At 37.8% G+C, this 26,379-nt stretch overlaps 1 non-coding gene across 1 annotated transcript; it reads left to right on the top strand.

Moving 5' to 3' along the window:
- Positions 1 to 7,840: 7,840 nt before the first annotated feature.
- LOC112393273 (U6 spliceosomal RNA) lies at positions 7,841 to 7,947 on the top strand. The gene has a single exon (XR_003001873.1). It is a non-coding gene; the product is annotated as a U6 spliceosomal RNA (small nuclear RNA).
- The last annotated feature ends 18,432 nt before the right edge of the window (positions 7,948 to 26,379 follow it).

The raw sequence follows: 26,379 nt of genomic DNA, 5'->3' as shown, positions 1-26,379 counted from the left end.
TTTAGTTAAGTTCTAAGGGAACAGAATGGCTATCCCCTGGAAAGTCGATTCAAATTCACCCTATGCTTTTAGACAACCCAGTGGCTACCATAAAAACCTGTCACACGCTAGATCCTGCCACCCTGCTACCCACAGAAACAAGGCCCCAGAGCATGATTGTATAGAAACCATAGACGTGATCTATTCCAGTCATCCCAATCTAGGAAGTGAACCTCTCCCAAATGCCAATGAGGAATGGTTTACAGAGAGGAGCAGTTTTATGAAAGAGGGGGAAAGGCTGGCAGGATATGCAGTGACCTCCCAGACCCAAGTCAAAGAAGCACAAAACCTATCCCCAGGGACTTCTGCCCCAAAGGTGGAACTGATTGTCCTCACCTAAGAGCTCAGGACTGGGAGGATCTTCAATGTTTATACAGATTCCCAGTATGCATATGCCATCCTACATGCACATGGGCTATTTGGAAGGAAACAGGTATGCCTACTGCAGAGAATAAACAGTTGAAATATGGCTTAAGCATACTGAAGCTCTTAGAAGCAGCACAGCTTGCAAAAAAGGTGTCATTGATTCATTGTAGGTGCCACCAAAATGGGAATGCAGAGGTAATAAAGGAAAACAACAAGGCAGATGCAACTGCCAAAAAGGCGGCCCTAGAACCAGTAACTTGGCAATTACCCCTCATACCTTGAAGGCCAGATCCATCCAATTATTACCCAATCTACAGTAAGGAAGAGTTAGACAAAGCCCAAAAACAGGGCTTCAGTAGAGAACGAAGAGGCCATGAGTGGCTAGTTGATGAACACGGGCAATACTTCTTTTCCCCAACCGCAGCTTGTCAAGCCATCAGAAAGGCTCATCAAGGAACTCATTGTGGGAGGGAAGCCCTATATAATTGGTTAGTTAAGGTCATGGTAACTCCTGACATGAAAAGTATAATCAGTTGAATTCTTGAGATATGTCCCATCTACACAATGAACAACCCCAATACCAGATCTCCCAGAGGCCCCCAGATAAGGCCCATTCAGACGAGAGGGACATATCCTGGAGAAGATTGGCAGGTTGATTTCACTGTCATACCCAGAGTACCAGGCAATTTCAGGTATATCTCTTGGTACAAGTAGACACATTTTCTGGTCAGATAGAAGCATTCCCCACTAGTCCCAGTTTTTGAGCTAATACCCCAAGGGTGAGTCCCCTTTTCTCATTCCTCATTCAGCTGAAGTGACTAGGGCATTACTAAAAGAAATAATCCTCAGGTTTGGGCTCCCAGGATCCCTACAAAGTGATAATGGTCCAGCATTTGTGTCTTAAGTGACAAAGGGGCTCACAAGTGCCCTGGGCATAAAATGGACCTTGCACTCAGCCCAGAGACCCTATTCACTGGGGAAAGTAGAGAGGTCCAATCAGACCTTGAAAAGGGTCTTAGCCAAACTATGTCAGGAAACTCAAGAAAATCAGATTAAGTTGCTTCTGATTGCCCTGCTCCACATGCAGTTAGCTCCAAGGAGTAAGTTAAAGTTAAGTGCATTTGAGCTCATGTATGGTAGACCCATTCCCAAACCCAAGAGAAGGGACACTTTAGCCCCCTTGAAATGGAACAACTCAAGTATGCCCTCCAGGTAGGAGAAACCGTGATAGCCCCTATGGAATATGGTAACCAGGTGCTGCCTTCACCCACTGACCTGGCCCTGCACCCCTTCCAGCCAGGAGACTGGGTGAACCTAAAATCCTGGAAAACTGGCAGCCAACAAAACCAACTCACTCTAAGTGGAATGATCTCACTTGGTGATCCTAACCACCCATTCTGCCCTGAAGTTTCAGGGATCATTCTGTGGGTATATCACACTCAAGTAAAGAGGGCTCCTGAGCCCCAACCTCTGAGAGACAACCTGGGGCGATGGAACCCCTTGACTACTTATGTGAACCACTCTCTGCCCTGAAGCTTCTCTTCTGAAAAACAACAAAAGTGTGACCAGGGATATTCAGGCCAAGGCAGTGAGCCTCAGCATCAGGGCACACTTTTGCCTACAAGCGAAAGACCTAGATACCTGCATTTTTAGGAAAACATTTGTCATGTGACCATAATTCTCTTGTTAGTATTTGAGCCATGTATCTTAAATTGTCTGGTGTCCTTTGTCTCCAAAAGGTTAGACAAATGGTGGGTGCTCAGGGGTATGAACAGTTAGTGTTAAGGCCTGGTGACAATCAAACGTATCTACAGGGAGCTGAGGAGAAGTTCTGCTCCTCTAAACAGGGTTATGGTGACTGACACCCAAAATCAGCAGGAAGAAGTTACAGAACATGGACCTTTGCCCCTCAGCGCCCCTCAAGAGTGAGGAGCAGGTCAAAAGACAGAGGAGGGATCTTTAACTGGCAATGCTCATTAACAACTCCCAGGAAATAAAAATAGAATCCGGGTAGTAAAATAAAGTCTAAGTTTTGTTTTTTCCTTTGCACTTCGTCTAGTTTCACTTGCTCATAGGGGGCCGCTTGCAGAGACCTTGCGCTCAGCACTTTGGACCACAGTTCCCAGCAACGGGTTACGTGTGGAGATGCTGTGCCTGGCACTGCTAGCTGGAGCATGAGCAGCACAGCTGTGCCAGCCCCGGGAGAACTCCGCCCTTTCCCTCCCTGATGAGGAGATCCTTATAAAGCAGCCCCGCCCACAGCCTGTCGGGAAAAGCACTAGTTTGCGCCTCTCCATTCTCTGATCCAAGAATAAAGTTTTCCTTTGCTTCTGAGCCAAACTTGGTCTCGTTCTATTGACTCAAACGACACTGCACAGAAGGACCCTTGTTGGGGACCGACTCAGGATGGTTGGTAACAAAAGCAAAATGAAATAAAACATCTCCTGACCTTACAATTCCCTCCAGTTACTGTACCAATTCTCTTTTCTCCCTTACAGTAAAATATTACAAAAAATCTCTACACACGTTATTTCCACTTCTTCACCTTCCATTACCTTCTCAATCTACTTCAGTCTCAACAATAACCTGAAAGTTCTTCATGCTAAGATTACCAAAAACATCCACTCCTCTGACATCATCTTACTTGACCACGTAGTAGCACTGACCCCACTGTATACTGTCTCATTCTTTTTTTTTTAATAAATTTATTTATTTTACTTTATTTTTTGGCTGTGTTGGGTCTTCGTTGCTGTGCATGGGCTTTCTCTAGTTGCAGTGAGCGGGGGCTACTCTTCGCTGCAGTGCGCGGGCTTCTCACTGTGGTGTCTTCTCTTGCTGTGGAGCACGGGCTGTAGGCGTGCGGTCTTCAGTAGTTGTGTCACATGGGCTCAACAGTTGTGGCTCGCGGGCTCTAGAGCGCAGGCTCAGTAGCTGTGGCGCACAGGCTTAGTTGCTCCGTGGCATGTGGGATCTTCCCAGACCAGGGCTCGAACCCGTGTCCCCTGCATTGGCAGGCGGATTCTTAACCACTGTGCCACCAGGGAAGTCCTACTGTCTCGTTCTTGAATTGCTCTCCTCTTAGTTTCCCTGACATCATCTTCCAATGTGGCCACTCTATTTCAGTCTCTTTTGCCTGCTCCTCATCTAAATGTTAGAAATTCACCTGGATCAGTTTTCTCCCCACATTTTCTTCAGGTGATCTCATCTAATTATGTAGCTTTTAAAACCATCTATGCTGACAACTCCCAAATTTATGCATCTGTTTCACACTCTGAACCCCCACGGTTGTATATCCAACTACCTACTTGACACCTCTCAGCAATTTTACATGCATCTCAATATACCAAAATAAAACTTGAAGATGGCATATTAAGGAGGGTAGGCAAGTTGACAAAATTCAGTAAGACATTTAACAGCTTCTGATGCATTCTGACCCAGCGTTTCTCAGAATTAATATTCTAGCATCCATGGAATTTTGTATTAGGCTTTAGTAGATCTATTTGATTTGTTAGAATTCAAACAACACTAAATGCAGCATGGCATTTAGACTGTTAATTTCAGCCCCTCTTTAAATTATTTAAATTATTCCAAATGACCTATCATACTGAACAAAAATTGTCTTCTAAGACATTTTTTAAAGCTTCTCACTAGTGTCTAGTGAATTAGTGGTCAAATATTAAACCATAAAAATCATCCATTAGTAGCTAGGAAACATACAATCCAAGATGGAATAAACTTGGTAATCATTTTGACAAGGGCAAAACTGAAGTGAGAGACCTTACTTCATCCACAGAGCAAAGTGTGAGGAAGTGCGATAAAGACACTGCCCTTCATCACTGTGCTCCACCAGACACTCGTGTCTGGGGTTGAAGAAGCGGAGCCACCAGAAGCAGCCTCACTCCATGTGGGTATCTGCAGTCGGCTGAGCTTTGAACAAGCTGGCACCCAGTCCCTACTTCGGCACGGGCACACAATCTAAAACCTGCTCTTCGGCACAGATGCATTGGCATAAAATCTGTCCTTAGGCCCAGAAACTGGGAATTTTGGCTATAGTTAGATAATGTGTCATTCCAACAAAGTGATTGAAACTGCATGGGGTGGGCAAATTTGATAAAATGCAGCAGGCAGAGCAGGAAGAATTCAGACATTTGTTGGCAACAGATCCAGAATTTTAAGGAAGAAAAAAATACTTTGTGTGGAAAATTTCTGGAAGAATGTATGTCAAACTCTTAAGAGTAGTTATCGAGAAAGGATTATTGGAAAATTTTAAAGTATATATTTCTATTATTTTGACTTTTTAAAAACATAGATATAAGGAAAAAATACAAATAATTGGAAAGCAATTTAAAAATGCCACACCCATAACCTATTCACCAGCAATCAATTCCCAGATCTTTACTTTTAGATCTCTGGAAGGGAAATTTGGGATTTCTTCCTTGGGATAGTATATAATTTCCTTCACTGATGTAAAAAGATTCCTTTTTTCCTTTACGGAGCAAACTTCCCACAAAGTTTCAATGTGAGGCTGAATCATGCGTATAAAATAAAAGACTTTTAGTTCATCTCCAATAAAACAGAATATTCTTTAAACCAATTATTTTTACTAGGAGGGAAAATGATTTCAGTAACTGAAAAGTTTAGCCAAGATACTGATGGTGCTTTATACCTGCCATAGCAATTAAAATGTCTCTAATAAAATACCACTGAGATAAATTAGAATCCTTTATTCAGAGCTCATCACAGAAGATCTAATTTATAGCATTGAGTATAACATGTTAAAAAGTCTCTATGTGAAAGTTAATTCCATGATAAATTTTAATCATGTGGATAAAACTAGCCTCAAAGCTGTATTAATTATACATTTAAGCTCTACATACAAACTCACACATTACAGTACAGCCAGAACATGTAAAATATAGTCTGAACCAAATTAAAATATGCCAATTTCCTCAGCAGTTATTTGCTTTCGATATACTATAGTTATTTCAGCCCATTCTTTATAAACATTAAATTACTGCTGTGTTTTCTTAGCCATTTTGCTTCCTTAGAAAGAACTCCAGGCTCTGGTTAACTCCATGGCCTGATTTTCTACTTTCACAGAGTACAAAGCAGATAACCATCCAAGATAAATATCTTAATAAAAGGGGTGAAAATTGCTGGCAAGTTTCACCTCCTTAACCCAAAGTCTGTTCACCCCACCCACTGTAATTCCTAGGCTCACCCTCCTATTACTCTCTCTCTAGGTTTTCATCTCTGGCATCAAAATCACAGGGCACGTCACCAGAGTCCCTGTTAAGTACAGGCATGCACTCCCTGTTTCAAAAGCAGCCTAAAGCAGCAGCCAGTCAGCAAACTTACCAGTCTTCGACAAGATAAGAAGCTTGTTCCATATGTAAATGACCATTTCATTCTCCATCTAGAAAGTCTTGGTACCAAGAAAAGATCAAGTGAATTGAGTAGTGTGCTTAGTGCTGTCACTGAGTATTACATGTATGTAATACCTCACGCAGTAAAAATTCAAATGAAAATTTGTAGATTAAAAATTTAGCCTATTTCACTTCTCCTGTCCCCTAGTTTCCTACTTTCATTCCCTGGAGGTACCTTGATCATTTTACAGATGTTCAATGCATATAAAAGCACACAAGTGTAAAACAAACAACAACAAAAACTTGTACTATACACCATATTCTTCCCTTTACTCTTTTAACATTATATATTGGAAACCGTCCAAAATCAGTACATATAGAACAGCTTCATTCTTTAAAAGGTTGCATAGAATCCCATGCCATACAGGTACATAATTTACTTAACCAGTGTCCTAATATAGATATATATGCTGCTTCCAATCTTTTTATTTCAAACAGCCCTATAAGGAATATACTTGTATATTTGTCACTTAAGACGTGACAAGCATAGCTGTAGATAAATTCCCAGAGTAGTATTGCAGGATCAAAGAATATATGCATTTGTAATTTTGATAAGATATTGTTAAATAGCCTTTTATAGAGTTTACACCAAATTATATAACTAATAGCAGTGTATTGAATACCTATGTTCTCACACCCCTTTCAATATAGCATGCTATCAAAATTCTTTTATCTTTGCCAAAGTAACAAGGGAAAATGGCACTTCCTTGTAGTTTTAACTTAAATTAATTTTTTTCCTATTATATATTAAGTGAATACCTTTTCATATATTAAGACCCATTTATATTTCTTTTGATACCAACTGTTTTGATCCTTTGTCCATTTCTTGTAGGATTATTGGTCTTCTTCTCACATATTTATTTATATATGCTGAGAAACATATCCTTTGGTCTATGTCATGAGTTGCAGACAAAATATTTTCCCCTGGCTTGTCATTTGTGTTTTTTCCTTTGTTTATGGATTTTAATGACAAGATAATTTTAATTTTATATGGTCAAATTAATCTATCTTTTAATTTAAGATTTCTTAGTTTTGGATTAACCCTAGAAATGTCTTCTTAACCTTGAAATGTTTTACATACACACACAGACACACACACACACACACACACACACACACACCTGTGTGTATACATACATAATATTTCTATAGTATAGTTTTTACTTTTATTTTTAAATTTAAATCTTTGAAACATTTGGAATTTAGGGATAAAAAATGAGGTGAGAGTCCAAAAATAATTTTATTTTCCAGATTACTATCCAGTTGTCCCAATACCATTTATTAAATAATTCATCACTTACCTACTGATTTGCTATGCCATTCTTGCCATACACTAATATCCAACACATATTTGTGTCTACTTACGGACTTTCTTTTGTATTCCATTTATCTGCATGTTTATTCATGCATTATTATTACATTAATGCAATTACTATAACTCTATATTTTAAAATATAGGAGAGACTGTAACTTGTTACTCTTCTTTGCCCAGACTTTTCTTGAATATTTTTCCCTATTTTCCATGTGACTCAACCCTTCCAGTTCAAAAAACAAATGAACAAATAAATAACACTCTTATTGTATTTACTGATATAGAATTTATTACTTACATTAGGAAGAGCTGATATCTTTATAACATTGGATCGTCCTATTTAAGAAAATGTATGCTTTCCTTATTTGTACAGATTTTGTAAATTTCTTGTTAAATTAATTTCTATAAATTTTTTTCTATTGTAAATGTGATATTTTCTTCCATTATAGCTTCCAGTTCATTATTGTCTATACTTATGAAAGTTGCTTGCTGTTTATTATTATACTCAGCCATTTATAAATTCTTCTATTGTTTGTTACAATTGTTCAGTTGATTCTTTTGTATATTCATGTAAGCAAGTATAACATTTGCAAATAATGATAATATTACATCCTTTTTAAAACATATATGCCTCATTCTCTCCTCTCTAATTGTACTGGCAAGTACCTTCAGAACCATGTTAAAAAAGTAGTAGTGAGTGCTCACTTGGGCAACACATGTGCTAAAATTGGAGCAATACAGAGAAGATTAGCATGGCTTCTGAGCAAGGATGACACAGAAATTTGTGATACGTTCCATATATTTTCTTCTCAGGCATGGGACACAAAAGCAAAAATAAACAAATGAGACTACATCAAAATAAATAGCTTTGCACAGCAAAGCAAACTATCAACAAAACAAAAAGGCAGCCTACAGAATGAGAGAGGGTATTTGCAATATCACATATATCCAATAAGGGGTTTATATTTAAAATACATAAATAACTCATACAACTCAATATAAAAAAACAAAAAAACAACCCAATTAAAACATGGGCAGAGGCCCCGAATAGAAATTTTTCTACAGATAGCCAACAGACACCTGAAAAGATGCTCAACATCACTAATCATCAGGGAAATGCAAATCAAAACCACGGTGAGCTACCACATCATACCTGTCAGAATGGCAATTATCAAAAAGACAAGAAACAAGTATTGGCAAGGATGTGGAGAAAAGGGAACCCTTGTCTGTGGGATTATAAATTGGTGGGGTCACTATGGAAAACAGTATGGAGTTTCCTCAAAAAATTAAAAATAGAACTGCTATATGATCCAGCAATTTCACTTCTGGGTATTTACCCAAAGAAAACAAAAACATTAATTTGAAAAGATTTATGCACGTTATTGTTTCACTGCAGCATTAAATAGCCAAGACATGGAAACAATCTAAATGTCCATCAATAAATGAATGGATAAAGAAGATGTGGTACATATATACAATGGAATATTAGTCATAAAAAAGAATGAAATTTGCCATTTGTGGCAACATGAATGGATCTAAAGGATATTATGTTAAGTAAAATAAATCAGAAAGAAAAAGACAAATACCAGATGATTTCACTTATATGTGGAAGCTAAAGCACAAACAAACAAAACAAATGAAAACAGAGAACAAACTGTTGGTTGCTAGGAGGTGGGAGACAAAATAAGTAAAGGGGATTAATAGGCACAAATCTTCAGTTATAAATAAGCCACAAGGATGCAACATACAACATAAAGAATATGGTCAATAATATCTTAATAACTTTGTATGGGGACAGAAGGTTACTAGATTTGTCATGATGATCATTTCATAATGTATGTAAATGTCAAATCACTATGTAGTACAGCTGAAATTAACATATTATTCTATATCAACTATATTTCAATTAAAAAAAGGAAAAAAGGTAGTGACAGTGGACACTCTGGCTTTATTCTTGACATTATGGGGATTTTCTCATTGTGTTTTCACTGACATAATACTGGCTTTCAGGTGGTAACTATTAATTTAAAATGTGGCCATACAGTCCCTAGTTTATTGAGTTTTTTTCCAATACTTGATTGGTAGGATTACATGATTTCTCTTATTTGTTCTCCTCTAGGTGAATTATATTAACAGAGTTACTAATGTTGAATTATTTTTCCATTTCTGGAATACGCTAGTACTATTATCCCCACCACACTCAGTCATTGTCCAGAGGCAGCCGAGGGGAAGGAAGTATGGTTTGGGTATGAACACCACGGTGGTTTTAAAGGGGTTGCCAGCTGGAGTCTGTCATCAGCTACGCTCCTCACAGCAGATTCTCTTGAAGGAGATTTGAGCAGCACATTTTTACGCCACCACATCAGTCAGTAAAGGACTAGAAGTCAGAAAACTTGAGCTCCAGAACTATGACACCAACCAGTTATCACTGTTATCTTAGACAGGTAATGTGCTTTCTGAGCCTCACCTTTTCCTTGCTTGATAAAGACAGACATAATAACAGAGCACATGCATTTAAAGTGTTTGAAAGGGATTCTGGTACATACCGCGCTATAAACATTAGCTATGATTATTATTATTATTACCAAAAATCCCTTCAGAGAGGAGCCCCAGAACCTGGAACACAACAGTAGCTGCCATTTCTTGAGCACTTATTACATACATGCCAGGCAGTCAGTGTTGGCAAAGAAAGGATCAGAAGGGAAGAGAGAAAGAGAAAGGAAGGAAATGTGGCACTTAATTGCTGTTACCACCTTGAGCAACTTACACTAAAGGAAGAGGCTCTCTTGCATTTAGAATTTGCTAGAACAAAAGAGAGACTTATAAGGAAGAAATAAAGTAAGCCAAAAAATTCCTTCCTGGATGTGTTAAGTTTACTGAAAAGGAAAGGCAGCAAGGATTTAGGGTGTCAGCAAAGTTCAGAATAGAGAAGGCCCTCGGCTGGAGCTTTCATTTGGCTATATCCCCTGGGTCCCCCTGGTGGCAGGATGCGTGAAGGAAGATGAGCAATATCAACAGATACAGAGCAAGGATTTAGCACAGGCAAAGGTGACCTCTGATCCTGCATCTTCCACTTACCAAATCTGAACAAAATCCTTAACTTTCTTGTCCTCTCCTTTAAAGGGACTGTTCTGAGGAGTAAATGAGATAATTATGTATAATTTATGTAAAGCATTTGACATAGAAGAGCTGCTTAATAAGCATGGCTATTATTATTAAAGCATAACTCATATGTTTTATAATGACCTAAGCTTTACTTGTAAAACTACTTTCTGTATGGGGACATGCGTATGCATATGGCTGATTTGCTTTGTTGTGCAACAGAAACTAACACAGTATTGTGAAGCCATTATACTCCAATAAAGATCTATTAAAAAAAAAAACAAAACTACTCTCAGAAATGATGTTAATTTGGGAATTCCCTGGCAGTCTAGTGGTTAGGACTCTGCTCTTCCACTGCAGGGAGTACGGGTTAGATCCTTGGTCGGGGAACTAGGATCCCGCATGCCACATGGTGGGACCAAAAAAAGATGATGTTAATTTTTAATAAGTATTGATAGCCACCAAAAATATTTTTCATGAAGTTTAACCTTAGAACTTTCGGGAAAAATCACATAACCTACAATGTTTTTCAGTAATTACACTTATGCTCTAATTGCAGTTTTGACCTTACACTCAAAAAAAATTTTAAAGAACATTTTTTTTAATAAATTCATCTCTAATGGACAAACTAGCTGAAGCGATCATTTTAAAATAAATACTATCCAAAAGCTACTCACTTTCCAACTCCTAAGTCATGTGCAATAGTTAAAAATATGAAAACCTAAGGCACAAATACCGTCATTATATTAAGATGGTCTTCTACGTAAACATGAATCAACACAGGCCTGACAGATTATAATAGTCAATTTGGAGACATGGAAGTTCTTGTTTCAATGGATGAAATATGCATGCTTTTGAAAAATTCAAATGTGAGCTTTTTTTTATCTAAGAGATTTCTTCTGACCTGAAACGGTAGCAAAAATCAGGTTAAAAGTTTGCATGAAAACGTACACCAAATCTTTAAAAAGCAAAGATCACAGTTGATATAAGATGGTTTCTAGAGAGAAAGCATTTATTGTACAGCCTTGTAATTGTTTCCATTCACGTGGAACAACTCCAGCTGCTTTCAAAAATCAACAAGTGATAAGCAGAAGGAAGATGGGAAGAAACAACAGCATTTTTGTTATGTCCAACTGATAAACACTGGGCTGCAAATATATTATGCTAAGCATAATTAAGCACAGAATTATCATCATTTGTAATGCAGTGCAATAAGGCAGCTGAGGCAAATGCAAAAAAAAGGTCTCCAACACATTGCTTTGATGATCTAAATTGACACTGCCAAGTTATGTATTTACAAAAAATATGGACAAAGGGTCAAATAAATAATTTTTGTCTAGATGTATGTGCATAGGCTATGACTAAAGGTCTGAAGCAATTTTCATCCTGTTATTCATCTAGTTTGATAGATCTTAACTTTCCATGAACCATGTCTCTCACAGTGTATCTAATTACCTAGAATGGATCCAAAAACAGTCCTAACTCTGCATTTTAGTAGTTAAAGCATCATAAACAAAAGATAAATCTTTTCCTTGATAAAACTTTGGAGATAAAAATTTACAAAAGAAGTCAAGAACAAATTATTGAATGTTTTTAATGTTTTAACTACCGGGCAAGCACTTGAAATATGTCATTAATTCACTCAACAAACATTTACTGAGTTCATACTCTTTGATGAGCAGGTACTCTATTTAAGTGTTGAAGACATAAAGGTTATAAGGATATCACAATCTAGTGGCAGTGACAAGTATATATAGATGCAATTTCGATACAATAAGAAATGCAGTGATAGCAGAAGGTCCTGGTGTAGAGTGGGAATAAATGTAGGGGCAGGAGGAATGCCCAGAGACAGGGTATTTTACCTAATTTTGTGGGAGAAGAGAGTCAAGAATAGCTTCTCAGAAGAGATGATCACACTGGGACTGCAAAAATGAATAACAGTTGATTTTCATCATAATCTCTAACAATCCCCATAAGTAGGTAACATAATTATTCCCATTTTATAGATGAGGAAACAGATATACTCTGACTTAGAGATAAGAACTGGTAGGACCAAGTCTACCTGATCCCAATATCATACCTTTTCTATTGTCTCTAAAGATCGAGAAAAATACTCTGTATGTCTCTCCAAGTCACAGAATTTTTTCACCATTACTTATTTCATTTAGCAATTCCAGCACACTGTTCCCTTCTTGCAATTCTCACCATGCTCAGCTAAAAGAATATATAGCAATTGCTGGCTTGTATTTCTCCCATATACTCTTAGAAATTGTCATGAAAACCCAAGATATTACAGTTGTCACAAAGAATAGATATGAAAATCTAAAACTGTCACTGAGAAGAATGGAAGCCCTGTTAAGACTTTTATAATAAATGTCTGGAAACATTTCCTTTAATTGATCAAATAGTCTCAGATTTAATCAGAGGGAGAGGCAATAGTCTAAAGATCATCTAGAAAAAGAGTTTATTTATTTCTTCTCATGATGGGATACAGTAAGATTTTCTTGATCTTTTGCCTACCTCAACCTACTATAGTCTCCAATTGCAAGAGACTGTGTAAGAGCTGTAGGAATTTAAGAGCCATCCTGAGTAGGAAAAACTCACTTTCTTGTGTATCTCCCCTTTACTACTCACACGGAACACTTCACTACTGACACTTCTGGTCACCAAATGTGTGGGAATTTTTCCCACACCAAGAAATTCTGTGACACCAGCTGGGCATCCCACAATTTAACTCAACCCTGACACTATCAACCTGGAGATAGAGCCAGATCCATAGTTTACGGGCTCAGTCCCACAAGACTGCTCCCCACCCCAATTTCAAATAGCAAGTCCAGATTGTCACCTGTGTTTCTGACCTATCAGCTATAAATCCCCAAAACCCTCACCTTGGGTTCAATTAATTTGCTAGAGTGGCTCACAGAATTAAGGAAAACAGTATACTTGCTGTTTACTGGTTTATTATAAAATGATATGCTAAAAGATACAGATGAACATCCAGATGAAAGAGATGTGCAGGACAAGCTATGTGGGAAGGGGCACAGAGATTCCATGCTCTCTCCCAGAGCACTGCTCTCCTAGCACTTCCAAGCAGTCACCAACTCAGAAGCTCTTCAAACCCATACTTTAGGGATTTTTATAGAGGCATTATCACCTAGGCATCATGGATCATTAACTTCATTTCTAGCCCCTCTCCTTTCTCAGGAGGAGGGCTGAAAATTCCAAGTTTCTAATCATGGCTTGATCTTTCTGGTGACCAGCCTCCATCCAGGAGCCCACCAAGAGTTACCTAATTAGAACAGAAGGCAGAGACCAATATATATTTTTTTTTCCTGCTATCTCACACATCCTAATCACCTATTGCCAGCAGTTCATGATACTTTATATTTAGCTATCTATGGAAGCACACTAAGATACATCATCATCATCACTGAGCCATAAAATAGGAGATCTGGAGGGAACCACAGATGTGTTAATTTAACAGATATTTATTGATGATGTACTATGTGCAAGGCAACATGCTATCCACTAAGTAATTAAAGTTGAGCAAGCCATAGTGCCTGACATTAGGGGTTTGCCATCCATGGTGGGAGACAACCAGGCAAGAATATAAGTGCATGTGCTCCGGTCCGCTTATTTAACACATGTGGAAAAGAGGATAAGAAAATAAGTAGTTTATCAAACTCTGATTATGCATTGTTAGTGGGAGTGTAAGCTGATATAACCTTTTTTGGAAGACAATTTGGAAATGCCTTTTAAATTTGCAAATGTTCTTATTCTTTAACATAGACATCCTAAACAGAAATTTATCCTTCAGATGTACTTGCAGAAATTCCAAAAATAAGTGCTTGAGAATATTAATGCAGTTTTCATTGTATTAGAGAAACACTGGGAACAATCTAAATGTCTATCAACTGATTGAATGAATGAACTATAGAATACTGCATAGCAGTTTAAAAGATGAAATAGATTCAACATAATGTAAACACAAGAGGTTATTCAAGAGCTATTGGTATGTGAAAAAATACATGGATGGTATAGTTCTATCTTTGTTTAAAAAGGAGAAAATCACCACAAGTAAATGTTTAGAAAAATAAATAGCAGAGAAATGTATACTCAACTATAAACAGTGGTTAATACAATGGTTTCAGGTACTTTCTATCTTTTATGTTAATATTTTGTAATGCTGGATTTTTTTTCTAAATAAAAAGTGTGTTTGACTAAGCTGATGTGATTTATAAATGCTGTATCTTTCAAAAAATTTGACTTTTCTAGGTTTTTACATTTATGAAAGTTATTTAAAAACTGTAAAGGCTTAAATAAATTATGGGATTATCTATTTATATTAATGCTAAATAATATTAGACATTATTTTGAGGTACTCTGAAAGAGAATATACTTAAACAGAAAAAAGATTTGAAAAACCATTAAAAATAACATTAAGAATTAGGATAATGACATAGTTTCCTAGTTTCTTTCAAGAATTCCTGAACTATAGGTCCCTGGAGTCCTGGTCTAGTTCTGTTTCTATGCAGTTATCTCTTGCCTATGGGTAATCTCTTAAAACTCTTGCTCAAAGGCAAAAACTCTTCTAAGCAACACTAATTCTCATTACAGAAAACGCAAATACTGGAGTGTTTCTATGAATGGAAAAGAAAGCTGCTGTTATTGCTCATAAGCACTTTTGATGATACACTGTGGAAACTGTAAACTTTATAACACAAGAAAGTAAAGCTGAAACAACCAGTGACTTAGCCTGTCAACACAAAGGCCTCACAGTTGTCTAGAACACATAGCTACCATAGCATTTGTCAGCTATTTTTGTACAAAGTAATCATAATCTTATACAAATAAAATCTTTATATTCGGCTGGAAGAAGATGTAACATGAGGGTCCCCTCTTGCCCAAACAGAAAACTATCAAACTGAGATCAGAAACTCTATGTGTAAGAATGAGAGGAATGACTGAACAATTGAAGTTCCCATGCTTCTGGGCAAACTGCAGCCAGGTTCTGAGCTCACTTAAAGAAGAAAAGTTTGCTTGAATAGCAAAATCAAGTGTAAAACCATCTAACAGGGACTTTAATATATGCTGAATGTTCTCTTTGCAAATTCATAGAATTCATACCATAAATTGAAGAAGGTAAATTTTAAGGAATGTAAAATTTATCAGTCTTCAGATTTAGCTACTTCAGTGTATAGAAGTGAAAAGTGAATATATAATTTTATTCAACTCAGGCTTTGAATTGCCCATTTGGGTGGCTGAGTATATAAGGGATGTTAAGATAAAAATTTCTGCTGAGACTTTAAGACAAGAGACATGAGATAACAAAAGCACTTGTGGAACAGGCCAGCCACTGTGTGTTCCGATATTTACAACTGAAAACACTCCTAAATTATATAGGTGTCTAAATCTTATGTCTCCAGCTTTGAAGGCAAGAATCATTTGCTTGGACTCATTCAGTGTTGGACTTCGACTAAGTCATTGACATGACTCCTATTTCCCATTTTCCATGTACATTTCCCTAAATTTACCTTTAGAGAACTGCATGGAAAACTCCATTCTAGTGAGCCCTAAGCATACATTGAGGCAGAAATTGGCACCTTACTAGAGGGAGTATGGGAGATAGTTTTTGCTTCCCCACAATGGCTGAGACTTAGAGGAGTCAAGGACATCTATAAAACGACCATATCCATTTCTCTACTTTCCAACAATAATGATCAAATTTATAAGGCTATATGACACTTTCAGTGTGCTATTTGTTCCAAGTTTAATTGTTATAACAACGTAATGACATCAATACTTTTAATTCCTCCATTTTACAATGATAAAACTGAGGCACAGAGAGGTTAAGAAACTTGCCTGAGGTCACCCAGTCGATAAGTATTAGCAATGACATTTGAATCTAGGCACTTTAAAACAGGATGCTAAGTTCGGACAGTTACAGAAACACTTCTCATTTGCAGGCTCCAGTTTTGGGTAACTAGTTTAACCAATATTTCCTTTCACCCAAAAATACATATTTAACAGTATTTTATTAAGACAATCTATAGGGACTTCCCTGTTGGCGCAGTGGTTAAGAATCTGCCTGCCAATGCAGGGGACACAGGTTCGATACCTGGTCCAGGAAGATCCCACATGCTGCGGAGCAACTAAGCCCAGGCTCCACAACTACTGAGCCTGTGCTCTAGAGCCCGCACACCACAACTACTCAGCCCATACGTCGCAACTACTGAGCCTGCGTGCCACAGCTACGGGAGCCCGTGAGCCTAGAGCCCGTGCTCCACAACAAGAGAAGCCACCGCAATGAGAAGCCCATGCACCGCAATAAACAGTAGCCCCCACTCGCCACCACTAAAGAAAGCCCATGCGCAGCAACAAAGACCCAATGCAGCCAAAAAATTTAAAAAAAGAAAAAAGAAAATCTACAGCACACATTAAAAAAAAAAGAATTAGGGAGCATTTGTACATGATATATTTGCTAAATATTGTGATCAGTGCTGCTCAAAACATAATTTGACATTACATTTTATAATTATTTTGATGAGCTTTCATGATGTTATAGCATCATCTTAAGAAGTACATCACTTGTGAGAGAAATATAATAAAACCTATTTTATCTTTATTCTGCCTATAACTAAATTTTTGCCTTAGGATAATTCAAAGGGTCATAAATATTGTCTAGAAACACAGAAAATACAATTATTAATGAATAATGGAATCTAAGAGCAAGTATCCACAAATGTGAAGGGAAATACTATCTGTGACATTTTTCAGGGTTCTATCATTATTTTAGCATTTTTCACTTTGATATAAAGCAGAAACTAACACACCATTGTAAAGCAATTATACCCCAATAAAGATGTTAAAAAAAAATTGTTCAATGTCACAAACAAAATCTTTACACTGAGAGTCTCAAATTTTCTGAATTTAAAAAAAGTACTAAACATACACCAAGAAGCCAGAGAAACCAGCTTTACCCTAAACTAACAATATCACATTTGGAAAATCAGTTGTTTTCTGATTCAATCTGGAAAGTTAGGATAATGACTCAGCTTCTTGAAAAATACCAGAAGCCTAGTGGCTGTCAGGAAACGTCAGTGGTTACATATGATAGATGGGAGAAACTTAGTGTGCATAGAATTATGTCCTTTCCTCCAGCTTTGGTCTGTATGCTGTTTTCCTGTTCAGGAGTGTGGGAGTTTTAAAGAAACCTCCTTAAAAGGAACACAAAGACTCTATTCCACTATGCATGATATTGAGAAAAAAAAAGTTCCAATAAGCCAAAGAGCTTTGGTTATGTGGAAGTGAGGCCAGTGGGTTCAAGAGTCATTGGTAAATGGCCTTCTGAACTAGGATGAGGCAGGAAAATAAATGCTGCCCCTGATTCTGGACCCTAGGAAATAACAAAATCCATTCACTGCCTTCCATGCACATCGTAGCTGACTCTGTTCATATCAAATGTTCGTTTTCCACATAAAATATTCCAATAATAATTTTGAAAAGAGGGTCCCCCTCAAAATGGATATTCCTAGCCTCCCGTGCAGCTAGAAGTGGCCACATGTACAGTTTTGATCAACGATACATAGGTAGAAATCTGTTGGGTCTTTCTGGTAAAGTTTTATTTTCCTGGCATAGACATGAGTCTTCCTTGCTGTTGCACCTTTTGCTTCTTTGTCCCACCTAGAATGCAGGTATGAAGTTGCACTGCGACTATGAAGTAATACCGGGGTAACGCTGCTTACTAAGGATGCTGGAATAAAAAGAGGAAGGCAGACTCGGATGTGGAGGACTCAGCCCTCAGCTGCCTATATCTAGATTCTCATTTAAGAGGGAAAAATATTCCTGTTTTACAAACCACTGTGGTCAGGCTTCTGTTACCTGCAGCTGAAGGGCATCCTTAATGATATATCCTTAAGTGGGATCAGCTTCCAGGGAAATTGTAAAGAAGACAGTTTTCAATATCGACAATTATTTCCCTTCTTACCCTCTGTGCCTCTGTTCATGTCATTTCTTCCATCTGGGTACCTCTGTCCTCTGACCATCTCTGCTAGCATGCATTCATTTATTTATTAGTGTAGCAAATGTGTGTCAGGATATGTGCTATTAAAAATCACATATATACACTCAAAGTTTGGACAAAGTCTAATGAGGGAAGTAAGATGTGCAAATAAATCCTCAAGATTAAAGGTGCTAATTGCTGAAATAGAGAAATCTCAAAGTCTCAGGTCACAGAAGACTGGGCAGCCAGCAACAGGGGGTCAGAGACGGCTTCCCAGTGGAAATGGTGATTGACTTGGCTCTTAATTTTAAAAAAAAATCTTTCACAAAGCAGCATTGCAATGGCCTCCATCAGAAAAGATTTTTCCTATGGAACCTTATTTGTCTTTGATAACATCAATTCCTTTCTTCCCTGAAGGTTGTTTAAGATTGTGTCTTCCCTCCTTTACAGGAGGGAAGAAGGTAGGGACTACATCTGACTCTAACTCTTAGTCTCCCATGGTGCCTGGTTCATCTTAGATCCATGGTAAATATTAGTTGAATGGCATTACTGATCTTCCCATGACTTTAGACACCCAGTGCCTTAGCTGCAGCTTCCCTGAGATCAGGCCTTTTCCTCGGATGAAGCCATCTAACAGACATTTGTTAAGTTAATAAAAATTTGTCAAACTAGGAGAAAAGTTTAAGAAAATACAAAGCATTTTTGTAGCATATAAATATTTAGAAAACTGTTATCTGTTGGCTGACTATATATACTCTCTCCTGAAGAGAACTGGACAGGGGGCAGGGAGACAGCAGACCCAGCTGGGTGAGGGCTCTGCTGAAAACAGTCAGACTGGAAAGGCTGTGTATCCTTTTCCTGTAATCCTTTTCCTTTTCTTATGGTAATAAGAAATTCCCACAGACTGGGTGTCTTGAAACAATAGGAACTTTTTTTTTACAGTTCTGTAGGGCAGAAGTCTGAAATCAATGCCTCAGCAGGGTTTGTTCCTTCTGGAGGCACTTGGGAGAAACTGTCCTATGACTCTCTTCTAGTTTCTGGTGGCTGCTGGCAATCCTTGGTATTTTTTGGCTTGTATGTGCATTGCTCCAATCTCTGCCTCTATCGTCACATGACCTTCTCCCCTGTGTGTCTCCTCTCTTTCTCTTCTATTCTCTTCTAACGACACTTGTCATTGAAGTTAGGGCCCCCTAGAATCCAGGATGATCTCATCTCGAGATCCTTCACTTAGTTACAACTCCAAAGACCTTTTTTACAAATAAGATCACATTTACAGGCCCCAAGTGGAAATATCTTTCGGGGGTACATGATTCAACCCACTACAACTTCTGTTGCTGCCTTCCCTCCCCACAAGAAAGGATTAACAAGACTGGCTGGGAAGCAAGGTTTTTTCTTCAAAAATCACGTTTCAAGTCTCTTAAGGGAAAAACTAGAAGGCTCCTAGGATGTAACAAAGAAATAGAACCATTTTGGAAATGGATTCCTAGCCCCGTATTAGGTCTCATTTCTGTAGAAACTCAACCAGGCAAGATTGTTTATTCCAGAGAATAATTTTCTCTATCCAAATTTATTTCACCTCCACAACTAAGCCCCACAGACATAAATAGGCTATGGGAAAATTATCTCCTGCCCAAGTACAAACTGTCTGATGGCACTCTTTCATTTTTTAACAGAAGGAACTTTTTACACTAAAGTTCTCAGACCTGGGACTTCCCTGGTGGCGCAGTGGTTAAGAATCCTCCTGCCAATGCAGGGGACACGGGTTTGAGCCCTGGTCGGGGAAGATCCCACATGTCGTGGAGCAACTAAGCCTGTGCACCGCAACTACTGAAGCCCCCGTGCTTAGAGCCCGTGCTCCGCAACAAGAGAAGCCACTGCAATGAGAAGCCCGCACACCGCAACGAAGAGTAGCCCCCGCTCGCTGCAACTAGAGAAAGCCTGCTCGCAGCAACAAAGACCCAACGCAGCCAAAAATTTAAAAATTAATTAACTAATTAAAAAAAATAAAGCTCTCAGACCTGAATCTGGGGGCAGTTGCTTAAATCTAAGTCTGTGGGCTTATAGTCTTGGATCTGTGTTACTACCATCCTGTGACAACACTTCTATAATAGCACCATACACAGTTTTCTAGGTATGTTATAACTTTATTTAATAGGTCACCTCTGCTGTATGACTTTTCCTTATTAAAAATAAATTCTGTAACATAAAAGCTATGAAATTACAGAGTTCTTCAGAGAAAGAATGATTCTCCTCAAAGGGCTTTTAGTAAAAGAGAACACATTTTCCTACAACAAGCTTGACTATAACCCACAATATATGTTTATTATGAAGAAGATTATATTAAGAATTCAGTCTCTGGGGAATTCCCTGGTGGTCCAGTGGTTAGGACTGGGCACTTTCCCTGCCGGGGCCAGGTTCAGTCCCTGGTCAGGGAACTAAGATCCCCCAAACCGGGCAGGGCAGTCAAAAAATAAATACATAAAGAAAGAATGTGGTCTCCGAGAGGTCTCTGACTTTACCACCAAGACACAACTGCAAATAGCCCTGAAAGCTATATTATGATACTTACCAGCTGAATTTTCTTAAGGGCAGGTAACCTTTTTTTCCGGTTAGGTCTGGCTATGGTCACATCATCACCCTCTGAGATTACATCAATTGACAGACACTTATTTTTATAAAGATTAAATACAAAACTCTCAAACTTTCCACCAATTCTTTTTAAAACTTTCCCACATCGAAGCAAGGGTTTTGGCATCAACACTGAGAACCCAGTGTTGAGGACTGAATTGTTTATGTTAATGTCATTGTTTAACCTCTCTTCTGCCTAATTTTACTCTTTTTAATGTACATTCTAATGCCAAATACTTCTATATGGTTTATTACGAAAATAAGTAATCACTTGACCCCTCCATTATCTTCCACAGAGGCGACCATTCCCAACTATTTTGGTTTTTTCTTTTAGCATTTAACTCCTTATCTCTAAATAATATATTTATAATGCTACTTAATTTTTTCAGTTTTAGTCATTTTTAATGAATTTCCTATGTATAATAGAACATGAGAATTTAGTTCCCTTTCATGCTTATCCCTTCCCAAAGCACAGACTTTTCCCTTTCTTTAATCCTTCCAGGAGAGTTAACCATAATTTTAATTAAATAAAACAGTATTTGCATTATTATGACTGTGTGAACACCATCTACACCTGCACCATGATGCTCTTTTTTTACATCTTTTAATTTCACCTCTATTTAATAACTATCCCTTCTTAATTAATCTGGATTTCTGTGTACCTATCAGACTCATTTTCCTTGGTAGAAGTACATTCCACCAGATTCATCTTCTTGCAGCGCTCTGCCCTCCTGGTCCACTCTGGACTGCTCATCCCTGGGCCTGTTGCCCAGCCATCATCATAGCGTCTCCCTTATCCATCTTCCAGGAGACTTCCTTTTCCTCTCACTTGTGTCGGATCTACTGGATCTCATGTTTTTCTCCTTCTTAGCTTATTTTCTCCTTTTGGAATAGAACATTCTCCCATAGCTTCCTAAGAAATGGTACACTATAGGTTAATTTTGTAGGAACACGCATTTCTGGAAATGAACACTTTATTTGTTCACTAGACACGTCTTGACATATCTCTCAAGACAGGTCAATTTTCACCTTCTTCAGAAAAATTTTTCTAACTGTCTCAGGCAAAATTAAGCTCTTCTACCTATGCACATCCATAACACTTCATTTATTAATTTATTCATTTATCTATCCATTCACTTCTTCACTCATACATCCAGCAAATACTGATTGAGTGCTCTTATGAGCTAAGCGCTGGGATAGGCACAAAGATGAAGAGAACAAACTTAATGTGAGTTTGTTCATGCAGGAGAGGCCAGGAAAAAAGACTGAGAAAGAGTGACCAGTGAGAAAGGAGGCCAATCAGACAAGGATGATGTTACAAAGAAAGGAAGGAGTGTTTCGTGAAGAAAATAATAATCAACTTCACTAGATTATGTTTAGAGGTATAGTAAGATAAGAAGCAGAAATATCTATTGGAGATGACAACAAAGATATCACTGATGGCTTTGGCAAAGGCAGTTTCTGTGGGAATACTGGGCAGGAAACCTGACTGGAGTGAGATGAGAGGAGAAATCAAGGAAGTAGAGATAGTAAGCATAGGCAGCTCTTTGGGGGATTTTTTTTTTTTTTTTCTGGCAAGTGGAGCAGAAAAATAGAGTGGAAATTAGGAGAGGAATGTGCAGTTTAGAGAGGGCTTTAAATCATGAAAGGAACTGTGGCTTGCTGAATGCTCCTGAAACTGATCTGACAGTTTCTGAACTGACACAGCCAGAGAGGCTAACATGTAGGAAGACCAAGATGTAGCTCTTGGTCTCTGGCACTCTCTGTTTAACCTTATCCAACTTCCTTTGGTAATTTTTTCTTATTTTGTTCATTGTTCCAAATTAATGATAAGAGGAACATTTAATAGATTTCTCAGTATCTAGGAATTCCCTGGCGGTGCAGTGGTTGGGACTCTGTGCTCTCACTACAGAGGACCCAGGTTCAATCCCTGGTCAGGGAACTAAGATCCCACAAGCCTCGCCGTGCGACCAAAAACCACCACCAACAACAATAGATTTCTAGATATCTAAATTAGGTTCATTTTTACTAATTCAACCTTCAGTTTTGTTTTGTTTTATTTTTCTTGTCTGTCATGGCTCATACTGAAAAAAAAAAAATTCCCAGGCTGATGAGAAGTTATCCTTAGGATAAAGTTCTGACACTACTTGAAAATTATTTTAATTTGGAAAAATTACACAAGTTGTTTTTGCTACAGTTTCATGAAAATCTGTTTAATAGTAATACCCAATCCACAAACTGTTTTAAGGATTAAATGAAACACTAGTAAAGCATATAGGATAATGCCTGATACACATTAGAGACTTCGGTAAACGTTAGCTGTTGTAACTATTGTTGTCACCATCATTTTATTTTCATCATGGTTGTCATCACCATCATCACCATTTGATGCTGAGAGGGGAGGAGAAAGGATGGCTCCAGTGAAATATCATTTTGCTTAAAACCTGGCCCCTTAGGTGGAGGTAAGGGTACACTGTCACTTTGACCTCCATGCAAACACAAGCCGATACACACATGCACATACATGCTCACACTCACACTTATAGGATGCTCACGTGTGGCACAAACTCTGATGTCAGAATGTTAGATTTTTTTATTTATGTTGGGGTTTTTGTTTTAAAATATTAAGCCAGATATAATCTTCTATGAAAAATATAAAAAAAAAAAAGAAAAAAAAATATGTATTAGCTATTTCTGAAGTCTATAAATTTTTCATATGCAGTAAAAAATTAAACTTTGAGTTTATTACTTTCAATTATAGCTGAAGAAACTAACAAAATAGAAAAACCACCTGCAGTTGTGGGTCCTTTGCTGACTTTGTGGAAAACCTACTTATTATATCTGTGCACTTTGCCTGTACGAGTTTGTTTCAGGATGCCCACTCAGGCTCCAACCCTCTTCGATGGTTCACTACAATTCTATCCCCTGCCAAAGCACTTCATTTTTTCACAATAAACAAAAAATATCAATCAAGAAATGCTAATTAACAGTCACAGACAAGTTAATGTTTGCAAATGTGAGAAAGGAAAGTTTGAAACAAAACACAGGATGTGGAATATTTCAGACTGATACACGACTTAAAGCAATTCAAAGAATGAAATTTTATAATGTTTCCATAAGCCAAAAAACTACAACAGAAACATGAGCTAAGGGATGAGCACCTGATCCCCAGTAAAACTAGTATCCTAATAGATTTGCTTCCCAAACGGTAAATGCCTCACATTAGCAGTACCAGCAAATTAAAGTTTAGTTTCCTTATTTGCAAATGGTAGTTTTAAATAATGTTTACTATCTCCATACTATTGCAGAGTGTTTAAACACCCTTTAAAGAAGTCAAGTACAAAAATTGTTGAGTTCTTCTATGCCAATGATGAAAATGACAAAGTCAGAGTATTAGAATATCAACGATGAAACATGAAAGGAATGTTAGAAATAATCTCACTCTAATCCCTAAATTACATTGAGATGTTGCCCTGCTTAGCCTGATCGCAGTTTCATAGATGCTGGTAGAAGACAGGAGACATTCGGGTCAGAGACAAAGGACTTTAGTGCCCAGGGCACAGCAGGCAACATGAGCTTCACGTTCAAGTCGATACCATTTACTCCCCAAGTCCCATGGGGGTATGAGGATGTGAACTCAGGTGGATGCTGGACATGCAGAGGATTTGTGTCACAGCTGAGGAATTTTGAGTTTAGAAAACCCTCAGTTTTATAAGAAGGATGCTAGCAAACCTGCCTAATGTTTTACAAGAAGGAAAAACTATCTTTATCACCCGGGTCAGGAAACAAATCTGTCATCTGCCCTGGAGGGAGACAATAGCAATACAAACATCTGTGCAAACAGAACAAGGAAGTTAATGCCTCTTGCTCAGAAGATGTGCAGAAATGTGAGAGACACATAGAAAACTGTGTCCTAACACTGAGATTTAGTGAAAAGAAAGAGATTATTTAAGGTCACCAACTAAAGTGCTGAGTTGTTAATTAGTGCAATAAAATATGGTAGAAATATATTATTTAATATTTGATAGTTAGGTGGACACACCCTAAGGTGAGACCTAATGAGTTAATCTCCCTTCCTTAAATGCAGGAAGAACCTGTGACTTGTTTTTAACCAAAAGAATATGCCAAAGGTCACAGGATGTCACGGCCATGATTAGGTTACCCTATCTATCTATCTATCTATCCATCTATCTATCTATCTATCCATCTATATCTTAGGAGACTCGTGGCATATATATATAGATTATATAGACAAATAGATGAATATATCACTTAAGATCATAAACATATGACTCTTAGCCGACCATGTCCAAGGCCTGCTGGTCCAGAAAAAGCAAACTGCCACAGTGTAACTGCTTGTGGAAAGGTTCATGTAGTAGGAAATTATGAGTGTCCTTTAGGACCAAAAGGCAGCCTCCAGCCAACATCCAATAAAAAGCCACGGTCCTCAGTCCTATAGCCAAAGGATCAGAAATCTGCCAATAACCTAAATGAGTTTGGAAGCAGATTTTCCCCCACTCGGGCCTCCAGATGCAGCCTGGTCAACATCCTGACTGCGGCCTTTTGAACCCTAAGTAAAGAACCAAGTTGAGCTATGCCCATAGTTTCTCTTGACCCAGAGAAACTATAAGTTAATGAATATGTGCTGTTTTAAGCTGCTACATTTTTGGTGATTTGTTATGCAGTAATAGAAAACTAATACAATAGCTTAGCACAGCCCAGAATTTAATCTGTTGAACACCTCTTCTCTTTTATCTCAATGAGATAAAAATCAGATCTTCTTGAAATTTATCTTGTATCTTTATTTGTCCACGCCTGTAAGGCTTAAACTGACCCTACTTAGATCATTATAAGTCATTTCTACCAACAAATCTGGTTGTTTGGTTATTTATTTATTTTGCTTTACAGTCATCCCACCCAGGATAGAACCAAGATTAATAAGCATACGGCTAATTCCCCATTTCCTTTGGTAAAACCTTATTAATTATTCCAATCCACAAAAAGTGTCTCTTTATTGAACCTACATTTGTATATTACTACAAAATTTAGCATTTAATTGTTCTTAACAATTGTATTATTTCTCCAGCATGATTGTAGATCCTCTATTTGTCTTACAGATATTTTTATATTTCCCACAGTATTTGCAACAGTGTCAGGCAAAAAAGGAAATGCTCATTAAATTCTGTTGATTGATAAACATGACCTGATTTTTCAGAAGTTCCTGCTAACAATCAATCTGCCTGGATACTGCAGAATTTACTCAGTATGAAATTGCTCCCTCACCCCTCCCATTGTGAGTTGTTTTGACTCATCCCCAAAGTCTGGGACTGAAATAACCTCTGTAAAAAAATGAGGTCTTATGTCAAAATCACTTTCTGGGTTAATTCTATTTTCAGTCACTATGTGGCATAATTTATCCCCACGTCAGAGGACATATCCATCTGATTCCTCAGGATCAGTCTTTATACATAAATTAAATTACAATGTCAACATATTTACTCTAA

Source organism: Neophocaena asiaeorientalis, unplaced genomic scaffold (genome assembly GCF_003031525.2).
Source record: "Neophocaena asiaeorientalis asiaeorientalis breed wild unplaced genomic scaffold, Neophocaena_asiaeorientalis_V1.1 scaffold136, whole genome shotgun sequence".
In the NCBI taxonomy this organism is placed as follows: Eukaryota; Metazoa; Chordata; class Mammalia; order Artiodactyla; family Phocoenidae; genus Neophocaena; species Neophocaena asiaeorientalis.
Note: the sequence above shows the minus strand (reverse complement) of the source record. Positions and strands in the feature narration are given on the sequence as shown.